Source organism: Barbus barbus (genome assembly GCF_936440315.1).
Source record: "Barbus barbus genome assembly, chromosome: 7".
Classification (NCBI taxonomy): Eukaryota; Metazoa; Chordata; class Actinopteri; order Cypriniformes; family Cyprinidae; genus Barbus; species Barbus barbus.
Window position 1 is genome coordinate 31616431 of NC_136735.1, and position 26973 is coordinate 31643403.

Here is a 26973-nt window from a genome sequence, read left to right on the forward strand (position 1 = left end):
ATGCAATCATTCAGTTTTTGAAGTAAAACAGTGCAAATTTGAAAGGAATTACATTTCAGATACATTTCAACATTTAAAATACTGTACCAATTAACAGAACAGTTTGATGAGAAGTTAATGAGTTGAATTAAATATTCTCAGCACAAGAAATACAAAATATCTACAAGTTTCAAACGACTATTAATTCTAAAGGCGGGATTACACTACATGACTTTTCAAATCTGAACAGATTTTTAAAACACTAGGCATCATACATACATTCAGGTCATCGACACAATTCTAACATTTTTGGCTCTATACTCCACCACAATGGATTTCAAATGAAACTGCAGACTGTCAGCTTTAATTTGAGGGTATTTACATCCAACTCAGGTGAACGGTGTAGGAATTACAACAGTTTGCATATGTGCCTCCCACTTGTTAAGGGACCAAAAGTAATGGGACAATTGGCTTCTCAGCTGTTCCATGGCCAGGTGTGTGTTACTCCCTCACTATCCCAATTACAATGAGCAGATAAAATGTCCAGAGTTCATTTCAAGTGTGCTATTTGCATTTGGAATCTGTTGCTGTCAACTGTCAAGATGAGATCCAAAGAGCTGTCACTATCAGTGAAGCAAGCCATCATTAGGCTGAAAAAACAAAACAAACCCATCAGAGAGATAGCAAAAACATTAGGCGTGGCCAAAACAACTGTTTGGAACATTCTTAAAAAGAAGGAACGCACCGGTGAGCTCAGCAGCACCAAAAGACCACGGAAAACAACTGTGGTGGATGACCGAAGAATTCTTTCCCTGGTGAAGAAAACACCCTTCACAACAGTTGGCCAGATCAAGAACACTCTCCAGGAGGTAGGTGTATGTGTGTCAAAGTCAACAATCAAGAGAAGACTTCACCAGAGTGAATACAGAGGGTTCACCACAAGATGTAAACCATTGGTGAGCCTCAAAAACAGAAAGGCCAGATTAGAGTTTGCCAAACGACATCTAAAAAAGCCTTCACAGTTCTGGAACAACATCCTATGGACAGATGAGACCAAGATCAACTTGGAAAGGAACTGCTCATGATCCTAAGCATACCTCCTCATCAGTGAAGCATGGTGGAAGTGTCATGGCGTGGGCATGTATGGCTGCCAGTGGAACTGGTTCTCTTGTATTTATTGATGATGTGACTGCTGACAAAAGCAGCAGGATGAATTCTGAAGTGTTTCGGGCAATATTATCTGCTCATATTCAGCCAAATGCTTCAGAACTCACTGGACGGCGCTTCACAGTGCAGATGGACAATGACCCAAAGCATACTGCAAAAGCAACCAAAGAGTTTTTGAAGGGAAAGAAGTGGACTGTTATGCAATGGCCAAGTCAATCACCTGACCTGAATCCGATTGAGCATGCATTTCACTTGCTGAAGACAAAACTGAAGGGAAAATGCCCCAAGAACAAGCAGGAACTGAAGACTGTTGCAGTAGAGGCCTGGCAGAGCATCACCAGGGATGAAACCCAGCGTCTGGTGATGTCTATGCATTCCAGACTTCAGGCTGTAATTGACTGCAAAGGATTTGCAACCAAGCATTAAAAAGTGAAAGTTTGATTTGATTATTATTCTGTCCCATTACTTTTGGTCCCTTAACAAGTGGGAGGCACATATGCAAACTGTTGTAATTCCTACACCGTTCACCTGATTTGGATGTAAATACCCTCAAATTAAAGCTGACAGTCTGCAGTTAAAGCACATTTTGTTCGTTTCATTTGAAATCCATTGTGGTGGTGTATAGAGCCAAAAATGTTAGAATTGTGTCGATGTCCCAATATTTATGGACCTGGCTGTATACGGACTTTGAAAATCGTGACAAAGGAAAACTGGGCATCATACACTACATGACCGAGGATCATACACTACCAGACTTTAAAGTTGTTCCGAGCACAACAAACTCACTCAGAAACATGAGCCTTGGAGACGCGTGACAAATGGAAACAATATGCGTTCTAAAATCGGCTGAAAATATCAAACATTTTTGATATCCTCCAACTGGATAGAATCGGAGTCTGAAGCTAAAAAACCGGAGTCTGTGACTATCATACACTATGCCATTTTCTGTTGAATCGGTCAACTAACAAATCTGCAGACTGGCTCTGACTTTCGGCAACTAGTGTCAACTTCTCCAGACTGTAAATTGGCGGAAAATCAGGACAAAAAACGTGTAGTGTATTCCAGGCCTAATTATATATGATGCCCAGCTTTCCTTTGTCATTATTTACAAAATCGGTAAGTGTATGATGCCTGGTGATTTAAAAAGCTGTTCAGATTTTTAAAAGTCGTGTAGTGTATTCCAGGCTTAAAGGGATACTCCACCCCAAAATGAAAATTGTTATTAATCACTTACCCCCATGTCGTTCCAAGCCTGTAAAAGCTTCATTCATCTTCGGAACACAATTTAAGATATTTTGGATGAAACCCGGGAGGCTTCTGTCTGTCCCATTGACTGCCAAGTAAATTACACTGTCAAGGTCCAGAAAAGTATGAAACACATTGTCAGAATATGTTATGTAATGTTATGAAGCGATGAGAATACTTTTATAGAAATACAACAAAAATAATGACTTTATTCAACAATTAGGCACCGTAACGTCTCCTCTGCATCAGCACAGCGCCATTTTGGAGATTATGCCCTGGACGCAAAACACATACACTGTTCTGTATCAGCCTTGACACAGGGATGCGCTGTTTGCGTTCAAATCAAAGCATAAATCAACGCAGAAGACGCATCCCTGTGTCGAGGCTGATACAGAAGAGTGTACACATTTTGTGTCCAGGGCATAATCTCCAAAATGGCGCTACGTTGACACAAACAGTATTCTTGTCGCTTCATAACATAATGATTGAACCACTGATGGCAGACGGAGTATTCTGGCGATGTGTTTCATACTTTTCTGGACCTTGACTGTGTAATGTACTTGGCAGTCAATGGGACATTGACAAGCCTCCCGGTTTTCATCCAAAATATCTTAAATTGTGTTCAGAAGATGAACAAAGCTTTTATGGGTTTGGAACGACATGGTGGTAATTGATTAATGACAAAATTTTCATTTTGGGGTGGAGTATCTCTTTAAAACTGTTTCATTATTCAGATGTAAATTTGTGTAAGCACATTTCCTGAAGAGGAATTCTTGAGAAGCAATTGAAAAAATTTGGGTTAGTATCATAATTTTTTTCTTTTAAAAAGATTGTGCAGGGAACTGTACTTTAGCTTGTATTATCCCAATCAGGTTTATAGTGTTTTTATCAATATTCGATTGACCCTTTTGGGCTCCAATATAGCTCTGATAATATATGTGGAAAAAAAATTACATTGCATTTTAATCCTGAATACTAGCTACACAAGTGTAATAAAAAGTAAAATCAAAACATACAAATAAAGGTCCATGATTCTGCACCAGAAGTGACAGACACAGTAGATAAAGAGCAGTCCTCCAAATCTGAAGTAATCAGCTGGATCCTTGCTGCATCTGGGGGTTAAATAAATAAAAAAAAATATATAAAAAAAAAAAGACAACAGATTTATTGAAAAGTCCTTAAAAAGGAGGATTCCATTTATGTACCTTTTCTTTAAACAACATTTGACATTATGAGATATTCTGACTAATTTATTTATTTAGCTGTGACCTAATGGTTAGAGAGGCAGACTCGTAGCCTGAAGGTCATGGGTTCGAGTCTCAGTCCTGGCAGGAAACCCACTAGTGTAAACAGGGCTTGAGTTACCCTTGAGCAAGTTACAAGTTAACCCTACTTGTAATTGTAAATACATTTACATTTAGCAGACACTTTTATCCAAAGCGGCTTACATTGCATTCAAGTTACAGTTTTTACATTTTATCAGCTCTTGCTTTCCCTGGGAATCGAACCCATGATCTTGGCGTTGCTAGCGCCATGCTCTACTATTTGAGCTACAGGAAATACAAATAAAGAAATGAGTATTCACAACAAATAACAACTTTTCCCAGATGTAAAAAAATGGCAATTAGTACACTAAAAAAAAAAATAATAATATTTTATCAATTGCTAAAATGCTAATACCTGTATATTTATAACTAATAAAATTATTAATCTGTTTACACTGCTTTTCTATCACACGTTGGTGATGTCTAACAAATGTACTTGAGGAGATCATTAAATTACTCAAGTATCTTCATACTTCATCCACCTTATTCCTAAACGCAGAAGTAAGCCTGGGCGAGACTTCAAGTTCATTAGCCTTAAATAACAATAACAACATGCAGTAAATAGTAAAACTGTTTGTATTACAAACCAGTGTGTTCATAATTAAGATAATACACTAAAATAATATGGTATGACAAACCAATTTGCAATATCAAGCACCTAAACGAGCAGTTCTGTACAGCTAAAAAAGTAAAAATATCTGGAAGCAAGACCCATAAAATCTATAAATGGGCCATTTTTATGTGAAGAATAAGGTGGATATGATGAAAATGATGTCATCATTTACTCACTTATGTCTTTTCCAACCTGCATAACTGACTTTTTTTTCTGTGGAACACAAAAGAAGATTAAAAAAGACATGAGGGTTAGAAAATGATGAGGGAGTTTTGATTTTGAGTGAGCTAAACTCAAGAATTAAGTCTGAATCAGAGTGGTGCCTTGGTGCAGAGTTTGCCTGCTTTGCCCATGTTCACATTTCAGCACATATAACGGCACATGATCATTAAAGCATTATGAATACTCACTTTTACAGAAGATCATATGGCAGAAGATTTTCAATCCCAAAACCTCTGGACCATGAGAGGGAAAACACACACACACACACACAAATATTTAACAGGTTTAATAAAACAATAGTAATTGTTGACTTACTGACAGAGACAGACAGGCTTACAAAAAGTTTGGCTAACTTACTCACCAGCTTTATACAAACACTTAGCAGTAAGTTGGATCCGAAAGCATGGTTTGTATAGTATTCTTCAGGTGCTTTCATGATCTCTCTGTTGAACACATGTCAGTTGTTCATGTTCCAGAGTGAGACATTTTATTTTACAATAAAATAACAATATCGTTATTTTTACTATTTCATTCTGTTATTAAAAATAAGATCAGCAAAAGGCGGCCTTCAGTACTTAACTCATATTAAGGTCAAGCTCCCGCTATTTATTCTGTCATTCATGTATATCTATCCATTACATAAACCTCCAGAACTTGTAGTACTAACGCTACGCGGATATATTTACATTTCGCGATATAAAAACAACAACAACGAGTCACTTTTAATCATGCCCAAGACATCGTCACACAGCCTTATCTGGACAGTATTAAAACATAATCACAAAACACAGTAACAGATTATGTCATCGCGATTATCATATCACTTTAACAGTAACAAAAAAACAATTATAAGAGGTACTTACCTTCTGTGTTTCCATTATGTGTCCATAGCCATTGTGTCTGTGTTCTCAATCGACACCGCATAACTCAAAATCGGTCAAAATAATAACTCATCTGTCAGATATGAGACAATCATGTGAAAGCCATTCCTAGAGCACTGAACGGAGCAGGACTGCAGATAAACAGAGCTGCTGTAACGACTGAGCTCAATATTCAAATCTGAGCGGGAGGAGGCGTGCCCTGCTGTCATTGGTTAATCTGAATGTCATCCAGGAATCTGACCAATCACGAACAAAGCAACATAGAGAGACGTCAAACAACATTGTAACTGTAGAAAAAAAAATGTTTTAAACAAAAGATAGCAAATATGTATTGATTTTTATTTTTTAGGCTGTTACATGTAAGTAATTGGTAAAATTGTGTTTTCACTTATGCTCAAAACCAGGGTCAGGTACATCTGTGCCATTCACTATTCACCTATAATTTCCATATGAATTTATAGTTAAAATAGGGTTAGGTTTAGGAGTACAGAGAAGGTGTTTACATGTCTGGCTATACTTGTAAATTACAGTTACATTCACATGACCAATGATGACCCTTTTGAACTTTAACAAATCCCTTGCCTCAACTGTATAACCACTCTTATGCCTAAATGCAGCTGTGCCTACAACTGTGGCATTTTCTATATCTGACCCTTTGCTGTAAGTGTTACACCACCTGTTGGTTTAGGTTTATTCCTTTGTCCACAGTAACACTTACTACAAACACTATCATAATTGCAACATTTGTCTACACTGACTGCAGTGGCAATGCTGTTACAGCATTTGTGGTATGGGAAAATGTAAACTGTAAATGTTGATGTGCGACTAATTCAACAATAATTGAGGCCTTTGATAATGAATGTACTCTTATTAATTTCATCACTGTATTGCTTGCAACAGCAAATTACTCCGTGGTTATGCAGTCACCTCACAGCAAGGTGTTTCCATAACGCAGACATGCACATTTGACAAATTGAGGATTCTAAATTTTCCATATTTGAAAGTATGTTTTCTACACATTGCATGGAATGTATGCATTCCAGTCCTCTCAGACCCTTTTCTCTATGCTCTTGTTTTTTTCTCATTTCAAATTTCTCAGTAGATATAGGGTTTCTCTCACACAAATAACAAATGCATACTCTGATCAGATAGCAAACCAATATTTTTCGATGTCTGTATGACGTGTTTGTGAAGTCAATGTTTTTTTGTTTGTTTTTGTTTGAGCTTTTAAAGATTATGCATACTTTTCTCTGTTCACAATTTCCATTGCAAAGCTATTTGGATTAGCTGGTGTGTGAGCAGAGGCATGAAAGTTTCAACCTGGAGAGTAGTGCAGCTTTAAAAAACAGACTATGCATATTTTGATGTAATGAAATAAGTCAGCTATATTTGTGTTCAGAATTGCAGAGTTTAAATGTAAAAACACCTAAATATAAAACTGATATGATGTGCTTTAAAGTTACAAAGAAAAATGCTAAACAGCTATGGACATAAACCTTTAATGAGCTACATATTACAGATTATTTGTATGAATTTACATTAATTTATATGCAATTTAAGACAACAGAAAAAAATAGAGTATAAATAATACAACCATTTTCCTGTCTTAAAAAAATTGTGATTAATAACATTATAGCTACTTAAAATAACATTTGTTAATTTATAGAAGTTGTTCTAAAGAATTTTGCTAATAATTTAAAATAACAGAAAAATACTGTAAAAACAGCATTAAATGTACAGTTCTCTTGTGAAATTTTTATTTTATTTTTTTAACTCATGACTATATCAGTATTTGACGTCAATATGACATCGGCTTAAGACGTTGGCTCGACGTTGGATTTTGGTTTGTTAATGCGACAACCTAAACCTAACAAAAGATCAACATCTAATGATGTAAGAATTTGACGTTGTGTGTACATTACCATTATAACATCTACGTGACGTTGGGTTTTGGTCGCCATACCTAACAACTGAATGTCAGTAACTGACATGAATATGACGTTGGCTTGAGATGTTGACTCGACTTTGGATTTTAGTTAGTTAATACCGCAACCTGAAAATAACAAAAGACCAACGTCTAATGATGTTAGCGTTTGACACTGAGTGGGCATTACCAATATGACGTCTAGGAGACGTTGGGTTTTGGTTGCCATACCTGACGACTGTATATGAGTATTTGACGTCAATATGAACGTGGCTTAAGATGTTGGCTTGACGTTGGATTTTGGTTATTTTATGCCACAACCTAATACTAACTATAGATCAACGTCAAACGATGTTATAATTTGACGTTGTGTGGACATTACCATTATGACGTCTAGTCGACGTTGGGTTTTGGTTGCCATACCTGACGACTGTATATCAGTATTTGACGTCAATATGATGTTGGCTTAAGACATTGGCTCGACGTTGGAATTTGGTTAGTTAATGCCACAACCTAAAAACAAAGTCAAATGATGTTAGAATCTGACGTTGTGTGGACGTTACCATTATGACGTCTAGTCGACGTTGGGTTTTGGTTGCCATACCCGACGACTGTATATCAGTATTTGACGTCAATATGACGTTGGCTTTAGACGTTGGCTCGACGTTGGATTTTGGTTGCCATACCTGACGACTGTTTATCAGTATTTGACGTCAATATGACGTTGGCTTAAGACGTTGGCTCGACGTTGGATTTTGGTTAGTTAATGCCACAACCTAAAAACAACGTCAAATGATGTTAGACTCTGACGTTGTGTGGACGTTACCATTATGACGTCTAGCCGACGTTGGGTTTTGGTTGCCATACCTGACCACTGTATATCAGTATTTGACGTCAATATGACGTTGGCTTTAGACGTTGGCTCGACGTTGGATTTTGGTTAGTCAATGCCACAACCTAAAAACAACGTCAAATGATGTTAGAATCTGATGTTGTGTGGACGTTACCATTATGACGTCTAGGCGACGTTGGGTTTTGGTTGCCATACCCGACGACTGTATATCAGTATTTGACGTCAATATGACGTTGGCTTTAGACGTTGGCTCGACGTTGGATTTTGGTTAGTTAATGCCACAACCTAAAAACAACGTCAAATGATGTTAGAATCTGACGTTGTGTGGACGTTACCATTATGACGTCTAGGCGACGTTGGGTTTTGGTTGCCATACCCGACGACTGTATATCAGTATTTGACGTCAATATGACGTTGGCTTAAGACGTTGGCTCGACGTTGGATTTTGGTTAGTTAATGCCACAACCTAAAAACAACGTCAAATGATGTTAGAATCTGACGTTGTGTGGACGTTACCATTATGACGTCTATGCGATGTTGGGTTTTGGTTGCCACACCTGACCACTGTATATCAGTATTTGACGTCAATATGACGTTGGCTTAAGACGTTGGCTCGACGTTGGATTTTGGTTAGTTAATGCCACAACCTAAAAACAACGTCAAACGATGTTAGAATCTGACGTTGTGTGGACGTTACCATTATGACGTCTAGGCGACGTTGGGTTTTGGTTGCCATACCCGACGACTGTATATCAGTATTTGACGTCAATATGACATTGGCTTAAGACGTTGGCTCGACGTTGGATTTTGGTTAGTTAATGCCACAACCTAAAAACAACGTCAAATGATGTTAGAATCTGACGTTGTGTGGACGTTACCATTATGACGTCTATGCGACGTTGGGTTTTGGTTGCCACACCTGACCACTGTATATCAGTATTTGACGTCAATATGACGTTGGCTTAAGACGTTGGCTCGATGTTGGATTTTGGTTAGTTAATGCCACAACCTAAAAACAACGTCAAATGATGTTAGAATCTGACGTTGTGTGGACGTTACCATTAGGACGTCTAGCCTACGTTGGGTTTTGGTTGCCATACCCGACGACTGTATATCAGTATTTGACGTCAATATGACGTTGGCTTTAGACGTTGGCTCGACGTTGGATTTTGGTTAGTTAATGCCACAACCTAAAAACAATGTCAAATTATGTTAGAATCTGACGTTGTGTGGACGTTACCATTATGACGTCTAGCCTACGTTGGGTTTTGGTTGCCATACCTGACGACTGTATATCAGTATTTGACGTCAATATGACGTTGGCTTAAGACGTTGGCTCGACGTTGGATTTTGGTTAGTTAATGTCACAACCTAAAAACAACGTCAAATGATGTTAGAATCTGATGTTGTGTGGACGTTACCATTATGACGTCTAGGCGACGTTGGGTTTTGGTTGCCATACCCGACGACTGTATATCAGTATTTGACGTCAATATGACGTTGGCTTTAGACGTTGGCTCGACGTTGGCTCGACGTTGGATTTTGGTTAGTTAATGCCACAACCTAAAAACAACGTCAAATGATGTTAGAATCTGACGTTGTGTGGACGTTACCATTATGACGTCTAGGCGACGTTGGGTTTTGGTTGCCATACCCGACGACTGTATATCAGTATTTGACGTCAATATGACGTTGGCTTTAGACGTTGGCTCGACGTTGGATTTTGGTTAGTTAATGCCACAACCTAAAAACAACGTCAAATGATGTTAGAATCTGACGTTGTGTGGACGTTACCATTATGACGTCTAGGCGACGTTGGGTTTTGGTTGCCTTACCCGACGACTGTATATCAGTATTTGACGTCAATATGACGTTGGCTTAAGACGTTGGCTCGACGTTGGATTTTGGTTAGTTAATGCCACAAGCTAAAAACAACGTCAAATAATGTTAGAATCTGACGTTGTGTGGACGTTACCATTATGACGTCTAGGCGACGTTGGGTTTTGGTTGCCATACCCGACGACTGTATATCAGTATTTGACGTCAATATGACGTTGGCTTTAGACGTTGGCTCGACGTTGGATTTTGGTTGCCATACCTGACGACTGTTTATCAGTATTTGACGTCAATATGACGTTGGCTTAAGACGTTGGCTCGACGTTGGATTTTGGTTAGTTAATGCCACAACCTAAAAACAACGTCAAATGATGTTAGACTCTGACGTTGTGTGGACGTTACCATTATGACGTCTAGCCGACGTTGGGTTTTGGTTGCCATACCTGACCACTGTATATCAGTATTTGACGTCAATATGACGTTGGCTTTAGACGTTGGCTCGACGTTGGATTTTGGTTAGTCAATGCCACAACCTAAAAACAACGTCAAATGATGTTAGAATCTGATGTTGTGTGGACGTTACCATTATGACGTCTAGGCGACGTTGGGTTTTGGTTGCCATACCCGACGACTGTATATCAGTATTTGACGTCAATATGACGTTGGCTTTAGACGTTGGCTCGACGTTGGATTTTGGTTAGTTAATGCCACAACCTAAAAACAACGTCAAATGATGTTAGAATCTGACGTTGTGTGGACGTTACCATTATGACGTCTAGGCGACGTTGGGTTTTGGTTGCCTTACCCGACGACTGTATATCAGTATTTGACGTCAATATGACGTTGGCTTAAGACGTTGGCTCGACGTTGGATTTTGGTTAGTTAATGCCACAAGCTAAAAACAACGTCAAATAATGTTAGAATCTGACGTTGTGTGGACGTTACCATTATGACGTCTAGGCGACGTTGGGTTTTGGTTGCCATACCCGACGACTGTATATCAGTATTTGACGTCAATATGACGTTGGCTTTAGACGTTGGCTCGACGTTGGATTTTGGTTGCCATACCTGACGACTGTTTATCAGTATTTGACGTCAATATGACGTTGGCTTAAGACGTTGGCTCGACGTTGGATTTTGGTTAGTTAATGCCACAACCTAAAAACAACGTCAAATGATGTTAGACTCTGACGTTGTGTGGACGTTACCATTATGACGTCTAGCCGACGTTGGGTTTTGGTTGCCATACCTGACCACTGTATATCAGTATTTGACGTCAATATGACGTTGGCTTTAGACGTTGGCTCGACGTTGGATTTTGGTTAGTCAATGCCACAACCTAAAAACAACGTCAAATGATGTTAGAATCTGATGTTGTGTGGACGTTACCATTATGACGTCTAGGCGACGTTGGGTTTTGGTTGCCATACCCGACGACTGTATATCAGTATTTGACGTCAATATGACGTTGGCTTTAGACGTTGGCTCGACGTTGGATTTTGGTTAGTTAATGCCACAACCTAAAAACAACGTCAAATGATGTTAGAATCTGACGTTGTGTGGACGTTACCATTATGACGTCTAGGCGACGTTGGGTTTTGGTTGCCATACCCGACGACTGTATATCAGTATTTGACGTCAATATGACGTTGGCTTAAGACGTTGGCTCGACGTTGGATTTTGGTTAGTTAATGCCACAACCTAAAAACAACGTCAAATGATGTTAGAATCTGACGTTGTGTGGACGTTACCATTATGACGTCTATGCGACGTTGGGTTTTGGTTGCCACACCTGACCACTGTATATCAGTATTTGACGTCAATATGACGTTGGCTTAAGACGTTGGCTCGACGTTGGATTTTGGTTAGTTAATGCCACAACCTAAAAACAACGTCAAACGATGTTAGAATCTGACGTTGTGTGGACGTTACCATTATGACGTCTAGGCGACGTTGGGTTTTGGTTGCCATACCCGACGACTGTATATCAGTATTTGACGTCAATATGACGTTGGCTTAAGACGTTGGCTCGACGTTGGATTTTGGTTAGTTAATGCCACAACCTAAAAACAACGTCAAATGATGTTAGAATCTGACGTTGTGTGGACGTTACCATTATGACGTCTATGCGACGTTGGGTTTTGGTTGCCACACCTGACCACTGTATATCAGTATTTGACGTCAATATGACGTTGGCTTAAGACGTTGGCTCGATGTTGGATTTTGGTTAGTTAATGCCACAACCTAAAAACAACGTCAAATGATGTTAGAATCTGACGTTGTGTGGACGTTACCATTAGGACGTCTAGCCTACGTTGGGTTTTGGTTGCCATACCCGACGACTGTATATCAGTATTTGACGTCAATATGACGTTGGCTTTAGACGTTGGCTCGACGTTGGATTTTGGTTAGTTAATGCCACAACCTAAAAACAATGTCAAATTATGTTAGAATCTGACGTTGTGTGGACGTTACCATTATGACGTCTAGCCTACGTTGGGTTTTGGTTGCCATACCTGACCACTGTATATCAGTATTTGACGTCAATATGACGTTGGCTTTAGACGTTGGCTCGACGTTGGATTTTGGTTAGTTAATGCCACAACCTAAAAACAACGTCAAATGATGTTAGAATCTGACGTTGTGTGGACGTTACCATTATGACGTCTAGGCGACGTTGGGTTTTGGTTGCCATACCCGACGACTGTATATCAGTATTTGACGTCAATATGACGTTGGCTTTAGACGTTGGCTCGACGTTGGATTTTGGTTAGTTAATGCCACAACCTAAAAACAACGTCAAATGATGTTAGAATCTGACGTTGTGTGGACGTTACCATTATGACGTCTAGGCGACGTTGGGTTGAGGTTGCCATACCCGACGACTGTATATCAGTATTTGACGTCAATATGACGTTGGCTTTAGACGTTGGCTCGACGTTGGATTTTGGTTAGTTAATGCCACAACCTAAAAACAACGTCAAATGATGTTAGAATCTGACGTTGTGTGGACGTTACCATTATGACGTCTAGGCGACGTTGGGTTTTGGTTGCCATACCCGACGACTGTATATCAGTATTTGACGTCAATATGACGTTGGCTTAAGACGTTGGCTCGACGTTGGATTTTGGTTAGTTAATGCCACAACCTAAAAACAACGTCAAATGATGTTAGAATCTGACGTTGTGTGGACGTTACCATTATGACGTCTAGGCGACGTTGGGTTTTGGTTGCCTTACCCGACGACTGTATATCAGTATTTGACGTCAATATGACGTTGGCTTAAGACGTTGGCTCGACGTTGGATTTTGGTTAGTTAATGCCACAAGCTAAAAACAACGTCAAATAATGTTAGAATCTGACGTTGTGTGGACGTTACCATTATGACGTCTAGGCGACGTTGGGTTTTGGTTGCCATACCCGACGACTGTATATCAGTATTTGACGTCAATATGACGTTGGCTTAAGACGTTGGCTCGACGTTGGATTTTGGTTAGTTAATGCCACAACCTAAAAACAACGTCAAATGATGTTAGAATCTGACGTTGTGTGGACGTTACCATTATGACGTCTAGGCGACGTTGGGTTTTGGTTGCCATACCCGACGACTGTATATCAGTATTTGACGTCAATATGACGTTGGCTTTAGACGTTGGCTCGACGTTGGATTTTGGTTAGTTAATGCCACAACCTAAAAACAACGTCAAATGATGTTAGAATCTGACGTTGTGTGGACGTTACCATTATGACGTCTAGGCGACGTTGGGTTTTGGTTGCCATACCCGACGACTGTATATCAGTATTTGACGTCAATATGACGTTGGCTTAAGACGTTGGCTCGACGTTGGATTTTGGTTAGTTAATGCCACAACCTAAAAACAACGTCAAATGATGTTAGAATCTGACGTTGTGTGGACGTTACCATTATGACGTCTAGGCGACGTTGGGTTTTGGTTGCCATACCCGACGACTGTATATCAGTATTTGACGTCAATATGACGTTGGCTTTAGACGTTGGCTCGACGTTGGATTTTGGTTAGTTAATGCCACAACCTAAAAACAACGTCAAATGATGTTAGAATCTGACGTTGTGTGGACGTTACCATTATGACGTCTAGGCGACGTTGGGTTTTGGTTGCCATACCCGACGACTGTATATCAGTATTTGACGTCAATATGACGTTGGCTTTAGACGTTGGCTCGACGTTGGATTTTGGTTAGTTAATGCCACAACCTAAAAACAACGTCAAATGATGTTAGAATCTGACGTTGTGTGGACGTTACCATTATGACGTCTAGGCGACGTTGGGTTTTGGTTGCCATACCCGACGACTGTATATCAGTATTTGACGTCAATATGACGTTGGCTTTAGACGTTGGCTCGACGTTGGATTTTGGTTTGTTAATGCCACAACCTAAAAACAACGTCAAATGATGTTAGAATCTGACGTTGTGTGGACGTTACCATTATGACGTCTAGGCGACGTTGGGTTTTGGTTGCCATACCCGATGACTGTATATCAGTATTTGACGTCAATATGACGTTGGCTTTAGACGTTGGCTCGACGTTGGATTTTGGTTAGTTAATGCCACAACCTAAAAACAACGTCAAATGATGTTAGAATCTGACGTTGTGTGGACGTTACCATTATGACGTTTAGGCGACGTTGGGTTTTGGTTGCCATACCCGACGACTGTATATCAGTATTTGACGTCAATATGACGTTGGCTTAAGACGTTGGCTCGACGTTGGATTTTGGTTAGTTAATGCCACAACCTAAAAACAACGTCAAATGATGTTAGAATCTGACGTTGTGTGGACGTTACCATTATGACGTCTAGGCGACGTTGGGTTTTGGTTGCCATACCCGACGACTGTATATCAGTATTTGACGTCAATATGACGTTGGCTTTAGACGTTGGTTCGACGTTGGATTTTGGTTACTTCCCAACACAACCTGAAAACAACTAAATATCAACGTCAATTGACGTCGGTCCTGGACGTCAAATCAACGTTGTCATTAGACGTTGGCTTGACATTGAATTTTGGTCACCTGACGTCGCGACCTAAATCCAACCTAATATTAACGTCATATGACGTTGTGTGCCTGCTGGGTATATATATATATATATATATGCATATATATATATACACTTGGAGTACTTTAGTCAATCAAATGTAAATTGAATGCATCATCTGGACAGCACTGCCTGGGCGTATTGTATATAGTGAGTGCTCCGTGCAGTCGAGATTACTCATCCTCCTGCTCAGTGAGGTCAGCAAGGCTGATCCTGATGCTGTAAAGCCTGTTGTCCTGAGATGGACCTTTGAGGCAGACCAAGGGAGCGGTAAGCTGTCTGATCAGACCATATGCACCTCCAAGGTTGCTGGGTTACCAATAAGAAAACCCAAAACACGTATGGCACACTGCTGGCCAGTAGCGGATAATGGACAAGAACATCGTGTAATAGGCCCTGTGATTTACAGTTCAATTTGCAGGCACAGACAACTTTTGTGGAATGAAAACTTTGGAGGGGAATCTTAGACAATAGTATTTAGGCACTCAAACCGCACACGTCTGGATAGCTAATGGTATATGTGCTGTGGGCTTTGTTGCACAGCAAAGTTAACATTTCAAAAACTGACATGACAAAAAGAGTTCCAATGTCAGTAGAACAGGAACAAGGCAGGTACGCTGAGCATGATGATAATGATAATGATTAGATATAATGGCAGATAACAGCAGAACAGAAAGTGGATAATGCACCGATCCATCGTGTGCACACATGAGAAACTGAGATAAAAGCCTTTCCATTTAGACATCCTAAATCCTGGGCTTCAAAGCCACAAAGAGACCATGTTCATCACAACTACAGTTCTAATGTACCACAATTGATAGAGATAACTCTTGACACCACAACAGAATAGTCTTAGAGCAAAAAATAATATATATGTATATATATATATCCTATAATCAGTCTATTTCTCTAAGAACGGTGCTATTTTTTTACCACTTGAGACACTACTAAACATTTTGATTTAAAAATATAAAAAAAGTTTTCAAATACATGTGTGTGTGTGTGTGTGTGTATACAGGTTTTGATTAAACCTTTCAAATTAATTTTTATTTCAGTTTTAGTTATGATCCCACTTTATATTAGGTGGCCTTAACTACTATTAACTATTAAGCAATACAATCCACCAATTGTGTACATATATGTATTTGCATTGTACTTATTTAAAAAAATACCTGCATGTAATCTGTAATTAATTTCTGTAATTACATTTATAATTACACTGTAGACCCATACCTTACACCTTAACCGACCCTTAAACCCATACCACCAAACCTGTCCCCAATCTACCCATATCCCACCTCAATAGCAGCAAAAGTGTTTTGCAATGCAATATGAATACAATAAGTACACTGTGATTTTTTTTTTTTTTTTTTACATAATAGTTACATAATAGTTACATAATAGTACATAATAGTTAAGGCCACCTAATATAAAATTGGACCAAAACTAAAACTGAAGTGAACCAAAACTAAAATTAAAATACATTTTATTAGTAATATTATAGTAGCTCTAGTTAAACAAAATGAAAATGAGAAATGCTGCTTTGACAACTGATCAAATTAAAATGAAATAAAAGTGATAAAATCAAACATAGAAAATGTAAATTTATTTTATTTTAAAGTAATGATGGTAATTTTACAATAACGTCCCATTAGTTAACGTCGTTTGCATCGCCATTTGTATTTGCATTGATTGTATTAACTAATATTGATTAACAGTACATTTGTTACAGTATTTATTAATCTTTGTTAATGTTAATAACTATACAACTGTTTATTTTTAGTTCATGTTAGATAAACTATTACATAACATTAACAGATACAACTTTTGATTAGTAAATATTGGAATTAACATTAACTAAAAATATTCAAACCCTTTAGAAGTAATTATAACTGTTATTTTACATTAACCACTGCATGTTAACAAATGGAACCTTATTGTAAAGTGTTACCTATTTTTCGTTCTTGGTTTTTCTTGTTTTAAGCATAAACCTCAAAAAGTACAGCATTTTCTAATGGGTATAATTGGAGTATTTTTTTTACTAGAAAAGTAATTTTCTACTAGAAATTGTGAAAATTGGGGTCCTGAACTCTGGATCAAGACTTTGCTTAAACTTTAGAATTTTGCATTCATTAATTCTCGCCAAATCTAATGTTTGGAATGTTTTAGATATTCATGTTCCCTGACCTGTATCTCTAAAACACATCATCAGCTGCTACTATACACTTTCCAAACAGCATTTACAAAGAACAGACAACTAGTTAGGAGCCACTCACACATGACATGTTCATGTGTTCAAAGACAGCTGGGGTTTCTTGATATGTAAAGCATACATGGGTATATATGAAGAGTTCATTTGCAAAAACCGATAACACCATTTTTTTTTTCAGAAATCATGTTTTTTCTATTATTGCACATTCCAAGTAATATCAATCAAACTGCAGTAATAATAGTAATAATAACTAAACAAATACAATATTAACTAATAGAAATACATATTAAAAGTTTGTTTTATAGCAAGAGCAGATAATTCCGACAATAGTTTTTTTTTTTTCAAAGGCAGGTAACTCCACATTTCATGTTTTAGAGTAAAAAAAAAAACTTGTTTAATCTTTGTAATCTCCTCAGATGACAATGTAGATGCCTGACAAAGGTTGTTGTTGTTGTTGTTGTGATCAATACACAATACACTGAGCTTTTCCCTCACCATTGTAACGCGCTGCTTTCACAAGGATCCATCAAAACATTTCAGCTTTTATTTACTTTTTACGACCTGAAGAAGATATCAAAGGTTCATCAAGTTCATCAACTCTTCTAAGCTAGCAAGTCTTTTCAAAATGAAAGTAGCCTTGTCATCTGACCTGAATACAGCATGCTGATTCGCTATCATCGGCTAATGTTCAAAAACAACAAGGGCGCTTGTTGGCTTCTGCAGTTAAACGTGAACTCGCGATGCCTTGAAAGTGATCAGATCGCGCTATGTGGAGAATAATGCGTAGCAATCAGCTCACTTTAATTTTTTTATTTTTTATGCATTTATCGGTATTTGCAAATTAACTCTTCATATGTTTTCTTTTTTACTTGCCGACCACAATGTATTGTCTTTTCTTAGCAAACACTGAAAAACTGTATTATAAAACACTGTAAATCGATTGATTTCAATAGGGATGATTCGTCAAAAAGACATAAAGAGCGTCTCAGGTTACGTATGTAACCATGGTTCCCCGATCTGTACAATCAGTCCAATGGAAGGGCGAGGCGTCACGGGCGGGATGCCGGAAGTGTGGCTTCGAGACGCAGCGTCTCGTTCCCTTCAGGGAACCATGGTTACATACGTAATCTGAGACGTTCCCCTTCAGGAACTCGAGCTGCGTCCGAAGATGCTTAGGGAACTAGATACCCACGCCGCCAGACTGGCAAGTCCCTGACAACTTCCCCAGAGGGGCCTGCCCTCATGAGTCCTGGACCATAGCATCAGGACTGCCTCAGCTGAAGTCTCCTATTGAGACGACGGTCCTCAGACCCGCATCATTTATAGGAAGACTAGACTGATAGAACCAGAGCCTGCTCAGGCAGGACCCAATGAGACACGCTTAGCAGGGGCTCCCTCACCGCCAGGTGCCTACTGAGGGAACCAGGCTCTCGAGACTGGCCTCTGGTGTGCTTAGAGCTGCTAGCTTGGTGTCCTGGAACGGCAAACCGGCAGGAGACGGCCGAACTAGCTGCTCTAGAGACCCCCGAAGCGGTGGCGAGCCTCTCAGTTCCATTGCATTTTCGGGCGAAAGTAACTGAGAGAAGCGCTCGCTGGAGACCGCTGCGCCCTGGAACACGGCAGGGTTGGCAGACCGATCTCCCGAGGGCACTGAGGAGAGACGGGCACTGTGTAATGCGATGTACGCCGCTCTTCCCCAGAAGGTCCGGCCCTCAGAAGTCCTGAGTCATAGGCAGCAGGACGTTTTAGCCAAAGACTATCCGGCGAGTATGACGATCCGCAGAGCCGCCTTCTGCTAGAAGCCTTTGGCCCGGGAGCGTGACTCTGACTCCAATATTATCGGGAGTACGAGAGGTGATGCTCCCTAAATGAGGAGCTGGAACACGGTTGGGGCTGCTCCGCCCAGCAGCCCCTGCTGATCATCTCAACCTCCTCAGAGGAAGAAAGGTAAAGCATTGTGCTCTCACTCGAGAAAAGTCCCAAGAGGCTCCTATATACACATATATGTATGTGTATACATATATACACATCTAACTTCTCCTAGTTAGATAAAATACAGCATTTAATTCCTCAAAAATTAAATGCAGAAAGACAACCAGACAAGTGAACATAATATGCTTGTGCAAGCTTTACAAAAGCTCATCTACGTCTTTCACGTCCACCTCCTCGGAGGAAGACAAGCGGAGCATCGAGCCCTCTCTCTGGGGGAAGAACCCGCGGGGCAGGCTTCCAAACACAGAGAGCGGCCGCTGGATCTGATGGGAAAGGAAGGGGCTCACCCGTCTTCATCCCTTCCACCTGATCCACGTGCGAGCCCCACGAGTGCAGCCGCCGCTCTGCCTCGGCAGCCGCGGGACCAGCACCGTGAGGAACACTCGCAAAGGCTCCCTTCTCGAAGAGAGCCCTCCGGAAGCAAAGCGTGCGTAGCAGAATCCGCTCACAGTGTGAGCAGTCGGCTCCCTCGAGAGCTGACTCCGCATGCTTCGCACCCAGGCAGACCACGCACAAACTGTATGTATCCCGCTCGTGATTGGAGCGAGAGCAGGGAGGAACACACAGCTTGAAGCGTGATCCGAGATCGCCCTTATGCTTTGATTTACTTGTGGCCTTGGACATAGTGCTTTATTTTGACAAACAACACCAAATAAGACTCACAAAACAAATATCGGACAGACAGACACACAGAGCGCTTGCTGAATGACAGAAAGCTGAAGCCGGCTCTGCCGCACGTGCCTTTATAGCTTCCTGGTCGTGACGTCACCCACCCGTGACGCCTTGCCCTTCCATTGGACTGATTGTACAGATGATTCAGAGCACGGTCACGCTGAAGGCGTTCCCTAAGTGTCTTCGGACGCAGCTCGAGTTCCTGAAGGGGAACCAACCACTTCTGTTGACCAGTGAGAATTTCACTGCTTCCAGAAAAACTCATGATCTGTTTTCCTTGTTTTTAAACTGATCCAGCTTTTTCTGCACCCTTAAAACGCTCCGTTGGAGCTAATGTGTAGTCGCCCACTGTATTATTATTATTATTTTTTATGTTATATATACTTCTTTATATTACTTCAATCCATATCACTTAGATGACAATTCTGAGACCTTTAACTCTATTTCGGACCAAGAAAGGTAGTCAACGGAGTTACATTTCCCCCATGTTTCAAAGTACACTCTCGATGGCTTGAGCGTGACTTCAGAACATTGAATATCAATAGCTATAAACTGAATGGCTCTTTATGAGAACACTGACAACACACACTCACAAGCCTCACACACGCAGACAGAAAGGCCTCGTCCATGTCACAATGGTAATGACAGTTTTTGAACAAATTAAAACATTCACTCCTGTAAAGCTCTTCCGTTCTGTTTCTATGAGAGAGTGATGGCAGAGAGAGAGAGAGAAAAACATAGAGGGAGGTTAAAGGAATCTGCGGAAGCTGCCAGGTTGGAAATTGGAATTGAAAGTGATTTTATTCAGTGAGAGAACAGAACATTTCACCTCTGCATAGCCAATCACTTTATAGAGAGAGATACACTGCTTTTAAGAGAAATGTCAGATTGCTTTCCAGCTGTCCTCTCTCTTTCTCTCCCATTTCTTCTACTGCCGCTGTAAAGTATCTCTCAAAATATTCTTTCCACCGCTTCAATCTACTGTCGATATGCTGTGTGTATCTCTCATCGAGGCCCTCTCTCCATACAACATTATCCTCCATTCTCCCTATAACTGTTTGCCTATTTTATGTTTTTAGCTTGTCTTTGGTTTTTACTGTCAAACAACAACATTTGACAGCTGGTGATTCATTGTGAATTAATGCACAAAACCATATATCAAATAAGTAGTCATATAATGATTCCCAGCCAGGCATGTGAAATAAGTTCAGTATAATGCTATAAAAAAAAAAAATTCTTTGTTTGTTTACAATTCATGTATGTAAACAATGCTGGTCAAAATTTAGAATAACTTTTTTTTTTTTAGTCTCTAATTTTTTCAAATACAGAATAAAGGCAGAACATTAATATTGTGAAATATTATAATCTTTAAAACAAATGTTTTAAATATATTTTACAATGTAATTTATTCCTGTAATGGTCATTATTAATAATTGAGCTCCTATCTATCTATCTATCTATCTATCTATCTATCTATCTATCTATCTATCTATCTATCTATCTATCTATCTATCTATCTATCTATCTATCTATCTATCTATCTATCTATCTATCTATCTATCTATCTATCTAGAGAGCCTTACTAAAAAAAAGAAAACGATAACAGAAACTACATAGATTTGGCCCATACGCCATTCATAAAGTTGTATATTTTTTTCTCAGTCCTTGCAAATTTTGTCAAAATGTAATTGTTTTCAACTAGCACTGAGAATTTAGAAATCTAATCTCAGTTGTAGTAGAATGTAGCAGTTTAACAGATACTATGTTAAAATCCTATTTTACCCAAAGTCAATAAAAAAAGTCTGCAGATTCTGCTGATAGTGATGGCTTATGGAGCACTGGAGGACTTACTACTCACAACTCACAGTTAACAGCCAATACATTTAACTACTGCACAGATCTCCCACCAAAACAAAGAGAGCGAGCACTCAGTTTGAACCGTGCACCTTCATGAGAGCACCATGTCCCATATTGTGCCGTGTGGTATGTCGCTTCCGCTGCACCACAGCTTTTAACAAAAAAGGAGAAGATTGCTGTTGATTATAGACTGATGATCTCCCGCTCTGGCCCTGCAAATATTAATTACTACTGCACAGACCATCAAGGTTTGTAATCCTACAAAAGGTGAGTACTATGGGTAATCTTCTCACATTGACCTGTGTGTTATTATTGTGAAAAAGAACAGAAAATCAGGGTTTTTGTCTTGTAATCTCAGTGTTTTTGGACTGCTATTCTGTCCCTGTAATGTATCAGTAATCGTCTAGCTTTATGCTAGCTCAGTCCTCTCGTCCTCGCTATTGGATCTCTATCAACTCCTGTCACCACTGTGACCTTTTCAACGGCAAGTCACTGCATTTATATGCTCCGCATTTCCTGTTTACTCTGCAGGTATACGTGGATACGCATAGACAAGTTGGACTGATAGAGTAAGTGCTAAGAGAAGGGAAACAAACAGTCAAATAAACAAATAAGACCTTTGTGGTATTTCAAATTCGCAGCAAATGTAAATTATTTCATTTAGATAAATAATCTGTGATTGCTAACCTCAAAAGTAAAAAAACAACATGTCTTGGAGTCAAATATGTCAGTGAATATGAAGAAAAACAACAATGAATAAGAACTGTATAAGCAATATTTCAATATGTGAACAGGTTTGCAAACAGATTAGTGCTCTGTGATTGGCTTGGTCTCTGAGTTCTGATTGGACAACAGCTGGCAGGCTGATCCGTTGCTTTCAGAGACGGCATAGAGACGCCCCTCAGGAGAGCAGATTAGATTCGCTTTAAGAAGACTCAGCCGCTCACTAAGCAGCACATTTTAACTACTACATTCAGTGTGTGTGTGTGTGTGTGCGTGGATAAAACTGATTGTATATTAAATATGTATTTTTAGTTTTTGCCAACAATGCGAAACAAGAAACTTTATGAACTTTGTGAATAGCAACCAAAACCTGAAAACAATCTAAAACACATCTGTATGAAAAACTATAAATCTTATAGAAGAGAAAGTTCATGCTAGGATAAAAAAAAAGCATAACATATCCATGCTTTAATATGGTGAGAGAGATAGAGAGAGGAAGTAATCATATTTCAGATATATTCAGCTCTGCGCTGACTGTCATGCTTTGTTACAATTCCATTTGGCAATATTGTAAAGATATCTTGTGGTAATAAAACAAAAGTGAACTGCATTAAAGATGTTCAAAGAGATCTGAAAAGTTTGCCGAATGTGCAGGAGCCAAGAACAGACAAGGTCTGAGTGAAATCACTCATGTCTACTTAAGATGAAAACTCAAAAATGACCAGATATTTAAATAAGCAAATATATTCATGTTTATTTCACTGAAAAAAATTAATAAAAATAAAAATCTCAGAAACCCAAATATACATAGGCAAATTTATTAATGTTTATAACACTGAATAATAAATAAATACATGAATTAATTAGAAATTCTCAGAAACCCACATGTGAAATCACAAATTTCTTCTTAAAATCAAAACCAAAAAATTACCAAATATCTAAATATGCAAATATATTGTTTATTACACAGAAAAAAAAGACTGAAATAGTGTGAGTACTATGGGTAATCAGAAATTTAATTTTCATTTAAATTCTATATATTTTTACAGTGTATAAATATAAAAATATTATTTACATTAAAAATGTTATATATTATCATTAAATATTAATAATAATACATGCATTTTTATTATTAATTTCACACCCTGATGTAAACACAATGTTACACTTGGAAAAACTGTCAGCTTTGGGGACTGGTTCCTATAACATATAATCCACCAGTCACCATGGTGACAAAATAAAAGGTTCCTTTATAATGAATCAGATTGTAGACTCTTGCTCATGCTAAAACATAGAGCTTGTCACAGAAAACGTGGCAGCAAATCAACTCTGTGTCAACAGATAACAAGCTCAAACAGCCAAGAACACAACTGTCAGTTGTATTAAATATAACCAGAGGCAATGACAGTAAAGAAGGTGCCTGATAAATTAGTGGTTATAGACGCCAACATCAAAAAGAACCAATGCATAAATAAACATAATATATATATATATATATATATAAATTAGAAATGTCATTAAATGACATTTAATTCTTTAGATATTTTAAATGATTCAGTAGCTTTAATGTGCTGCAGAAATATGACAGGTAGTCAACTTTAAATGAATGTTTACTGTCAAAAAGAAAAACAAATAACCTCAATATGTAGAAACAAACAAACACATACTAAAGTGCAATTATAATAGCAAAAAATGGGTTGACTTTCAGTATGATGCATTGAAAGATTGAGAGTTGAAATTGCTTTATACTATGTTGAGTATCACTGATGAAAAATCACTAAATATTTTACATAAATTTTTAAATACGAAACAAAAATATATTTATAGAAATAGAATAAATAAATAAGTTTGAACTAAATAAATAGTTATAAATAACACGTTTAATTCTGAAAAATCACATTCATTGAGACCACCAAACAAAAGTACATTCCTAAGGGAAGTGCTGTTTGTAATAATTTATTATCCAACATCATTTTTTTCTAGACCAAGCCCTCTTTTATCATAAAGGTCAGGACTATTTCTCACTGAATTCTAGCTAGAGGTGCCTACGTGAGGAGCAAACAGGATGCATATGCACTGACCACGAGGAGATGTTCATTGCTGAACTATTATTCACCCTGTAAATGCCCCAAACTAATTTGGTTGGACGGTTTAGTACCAAAACATCCTCAAACACACACTGATACAGCTGCTTTGTGTTAAGATGTGTGTCAATGTATTTGTCCTCTGACTTAAATTACACAGGAAAGATAGAAGATTAGGAGTGAGTTTGTACTGAAATCCAATTCATGATTACTCTAGGAAAAAAAAAAATCTTTCTCTGTCCTTCTTTTCTGTATATATTTGTCTCAGTATACTATATCTGTCTCCTCTATCAACCCCCCCCCCCCCCCGTCTCTATTATTTACCTCCCCCTCTCATCTCTTTATATCCCGCCATCACTGAGGTCAACCCCCCTGTGTAGGCCCGACCATCTGTGGCTGGGATCTGCAAAATTCCTTTTATTAAGTGTCCACACACTCTCCTCTCTCTCTCTCTCTCTCTCTCTCTGTGGGTGTGAGTATAATCTTGCCAAAGCCTGTGTAAACAGGACTAATGCATTCTAAACTTTGGAGTCTGGTGTGGAGCCGTAGCCTAATCCCTTATAAACCTACATTTGACAATTTTCCTCTTTAGATCTCTCCCCCTCTCTTTCTTAATGCGACATTTTAGCTCTGTTCCAAAACCTAGTGAGCTGCCCTGCTGTGTACTGCCTACATAGGCAACATTCAAACCAAAATGGATCCTTGTAAGTGACTTTCATACGGTGAATCATACAAATAACATTCCTCACAACATTACAAACTTTTATTTGAAGCAAAACAGTATGCTACAAGACCAGTTCGAGTACTCGATTAAAAAAAAAATCCTCAATTGCAATTTTCCCGTGTCGAGTAACCAGCAAAATACCAGAAGTAGCGCATTCCACAGATGAGAAGGCTGGATGATAGGCTATATTAAACGCATTTTAAAATCATAAAAAAGCATAATGCTATTGTGAATTCACAAACGCTACAATTCAATTAAATAAATGTAGGCGATGCAGGTTTTAATATATGCACTTTAATTATTCACATGCTTATAGGTTACGCAACATTACGCGCATCTTAGAGTGGCTTCGTTCACAGTAAATGCTGCTCCACACAAACTGTAATCATTTACATGTGTGGAGCATCTCAAACTCCATCTCTGCATATTGTTGTGAGTTTGGGTTTATTATAATGTTCAGCTGGAGACGCAACATGCTCCATTTCATCAGATTTGTAAGCAAAATAATTTATAAACCTATGCAAACACAGGAGAATATATCAATATCTTTATCAATAGGCTAACTGTTCATCACAATTTCAAAGTAAATGCTCACATTTTACACATTTTTTAAGAGTTTACACATTTTGTTGTCCACATAAAGAAATGGACAAATATGAAAGATTAAGTGGACATTTGAATTAAATGTTGTTTAGTCAATAGTAAACAAGAGATTAGATTGCGCTGTAAAATGTAAAAACAATCATCAGGCCGCTGTCACCCTCTGCAGTCACTTGTTACAATGCGTAATGTACATTAGCTCTATTGTTTGTATTTTAACAGTTTTGTTCAATAAAACCATATGATTGCTTGCTTTTGACACTTTATTTGAACTAATTTATTTATATTTATTTGAACTAACTATTTTTATTACTACAAAATATTAATCATAACTCTCCGATTACTCGATTAATCATCAGAATAATCAACCAATTACTCGATTACCAAAATACCAATTGTTAGTGACAGCCCTAATTCGGAGTGGGGTTCTAGGGTCTTGTGGTAGGTTACTTGCTGGTTCAAGTCAAAAGAGCCCATATAACTTAGGTCATTTCACCAAAGCATCTAAAGGATTTATTTTTGTCCATTTTTTATCTGACGTATTTTATCTGAGATATCATTCAAGTTTGTAGCGGAAACACTGTTGTGAGTTTAATGCCAATTGTTAATATTTATGGTTATTGAATATTTATTTCATATTTAGGGTTAAGTGTTTACAAAGGCTGAAATTTGTCTTTGTATGCATCATTAATGATCATTATTCACCTAAAAATGAAAATTCTGCCATTATTTACTCACACTCCAGTTGCTTCAAACATGTATGAATTTCTTCCTTCTATTAAACACAAAAGAAGATATTTTGAACAATGTCAGTAACCAAACAGTTGCCGGTTGACCTTTAATTGAGGGTGAAAAAATTATAATTTTTGTGATCTCTCTTGACTCTCAGAAAAAAAAAATACAAAAGCTGTCAATGGAGTGGTACACGTGTACCTCATGTATAAATATATACATAAGGTCCATATAAATATCCATGCAAATATA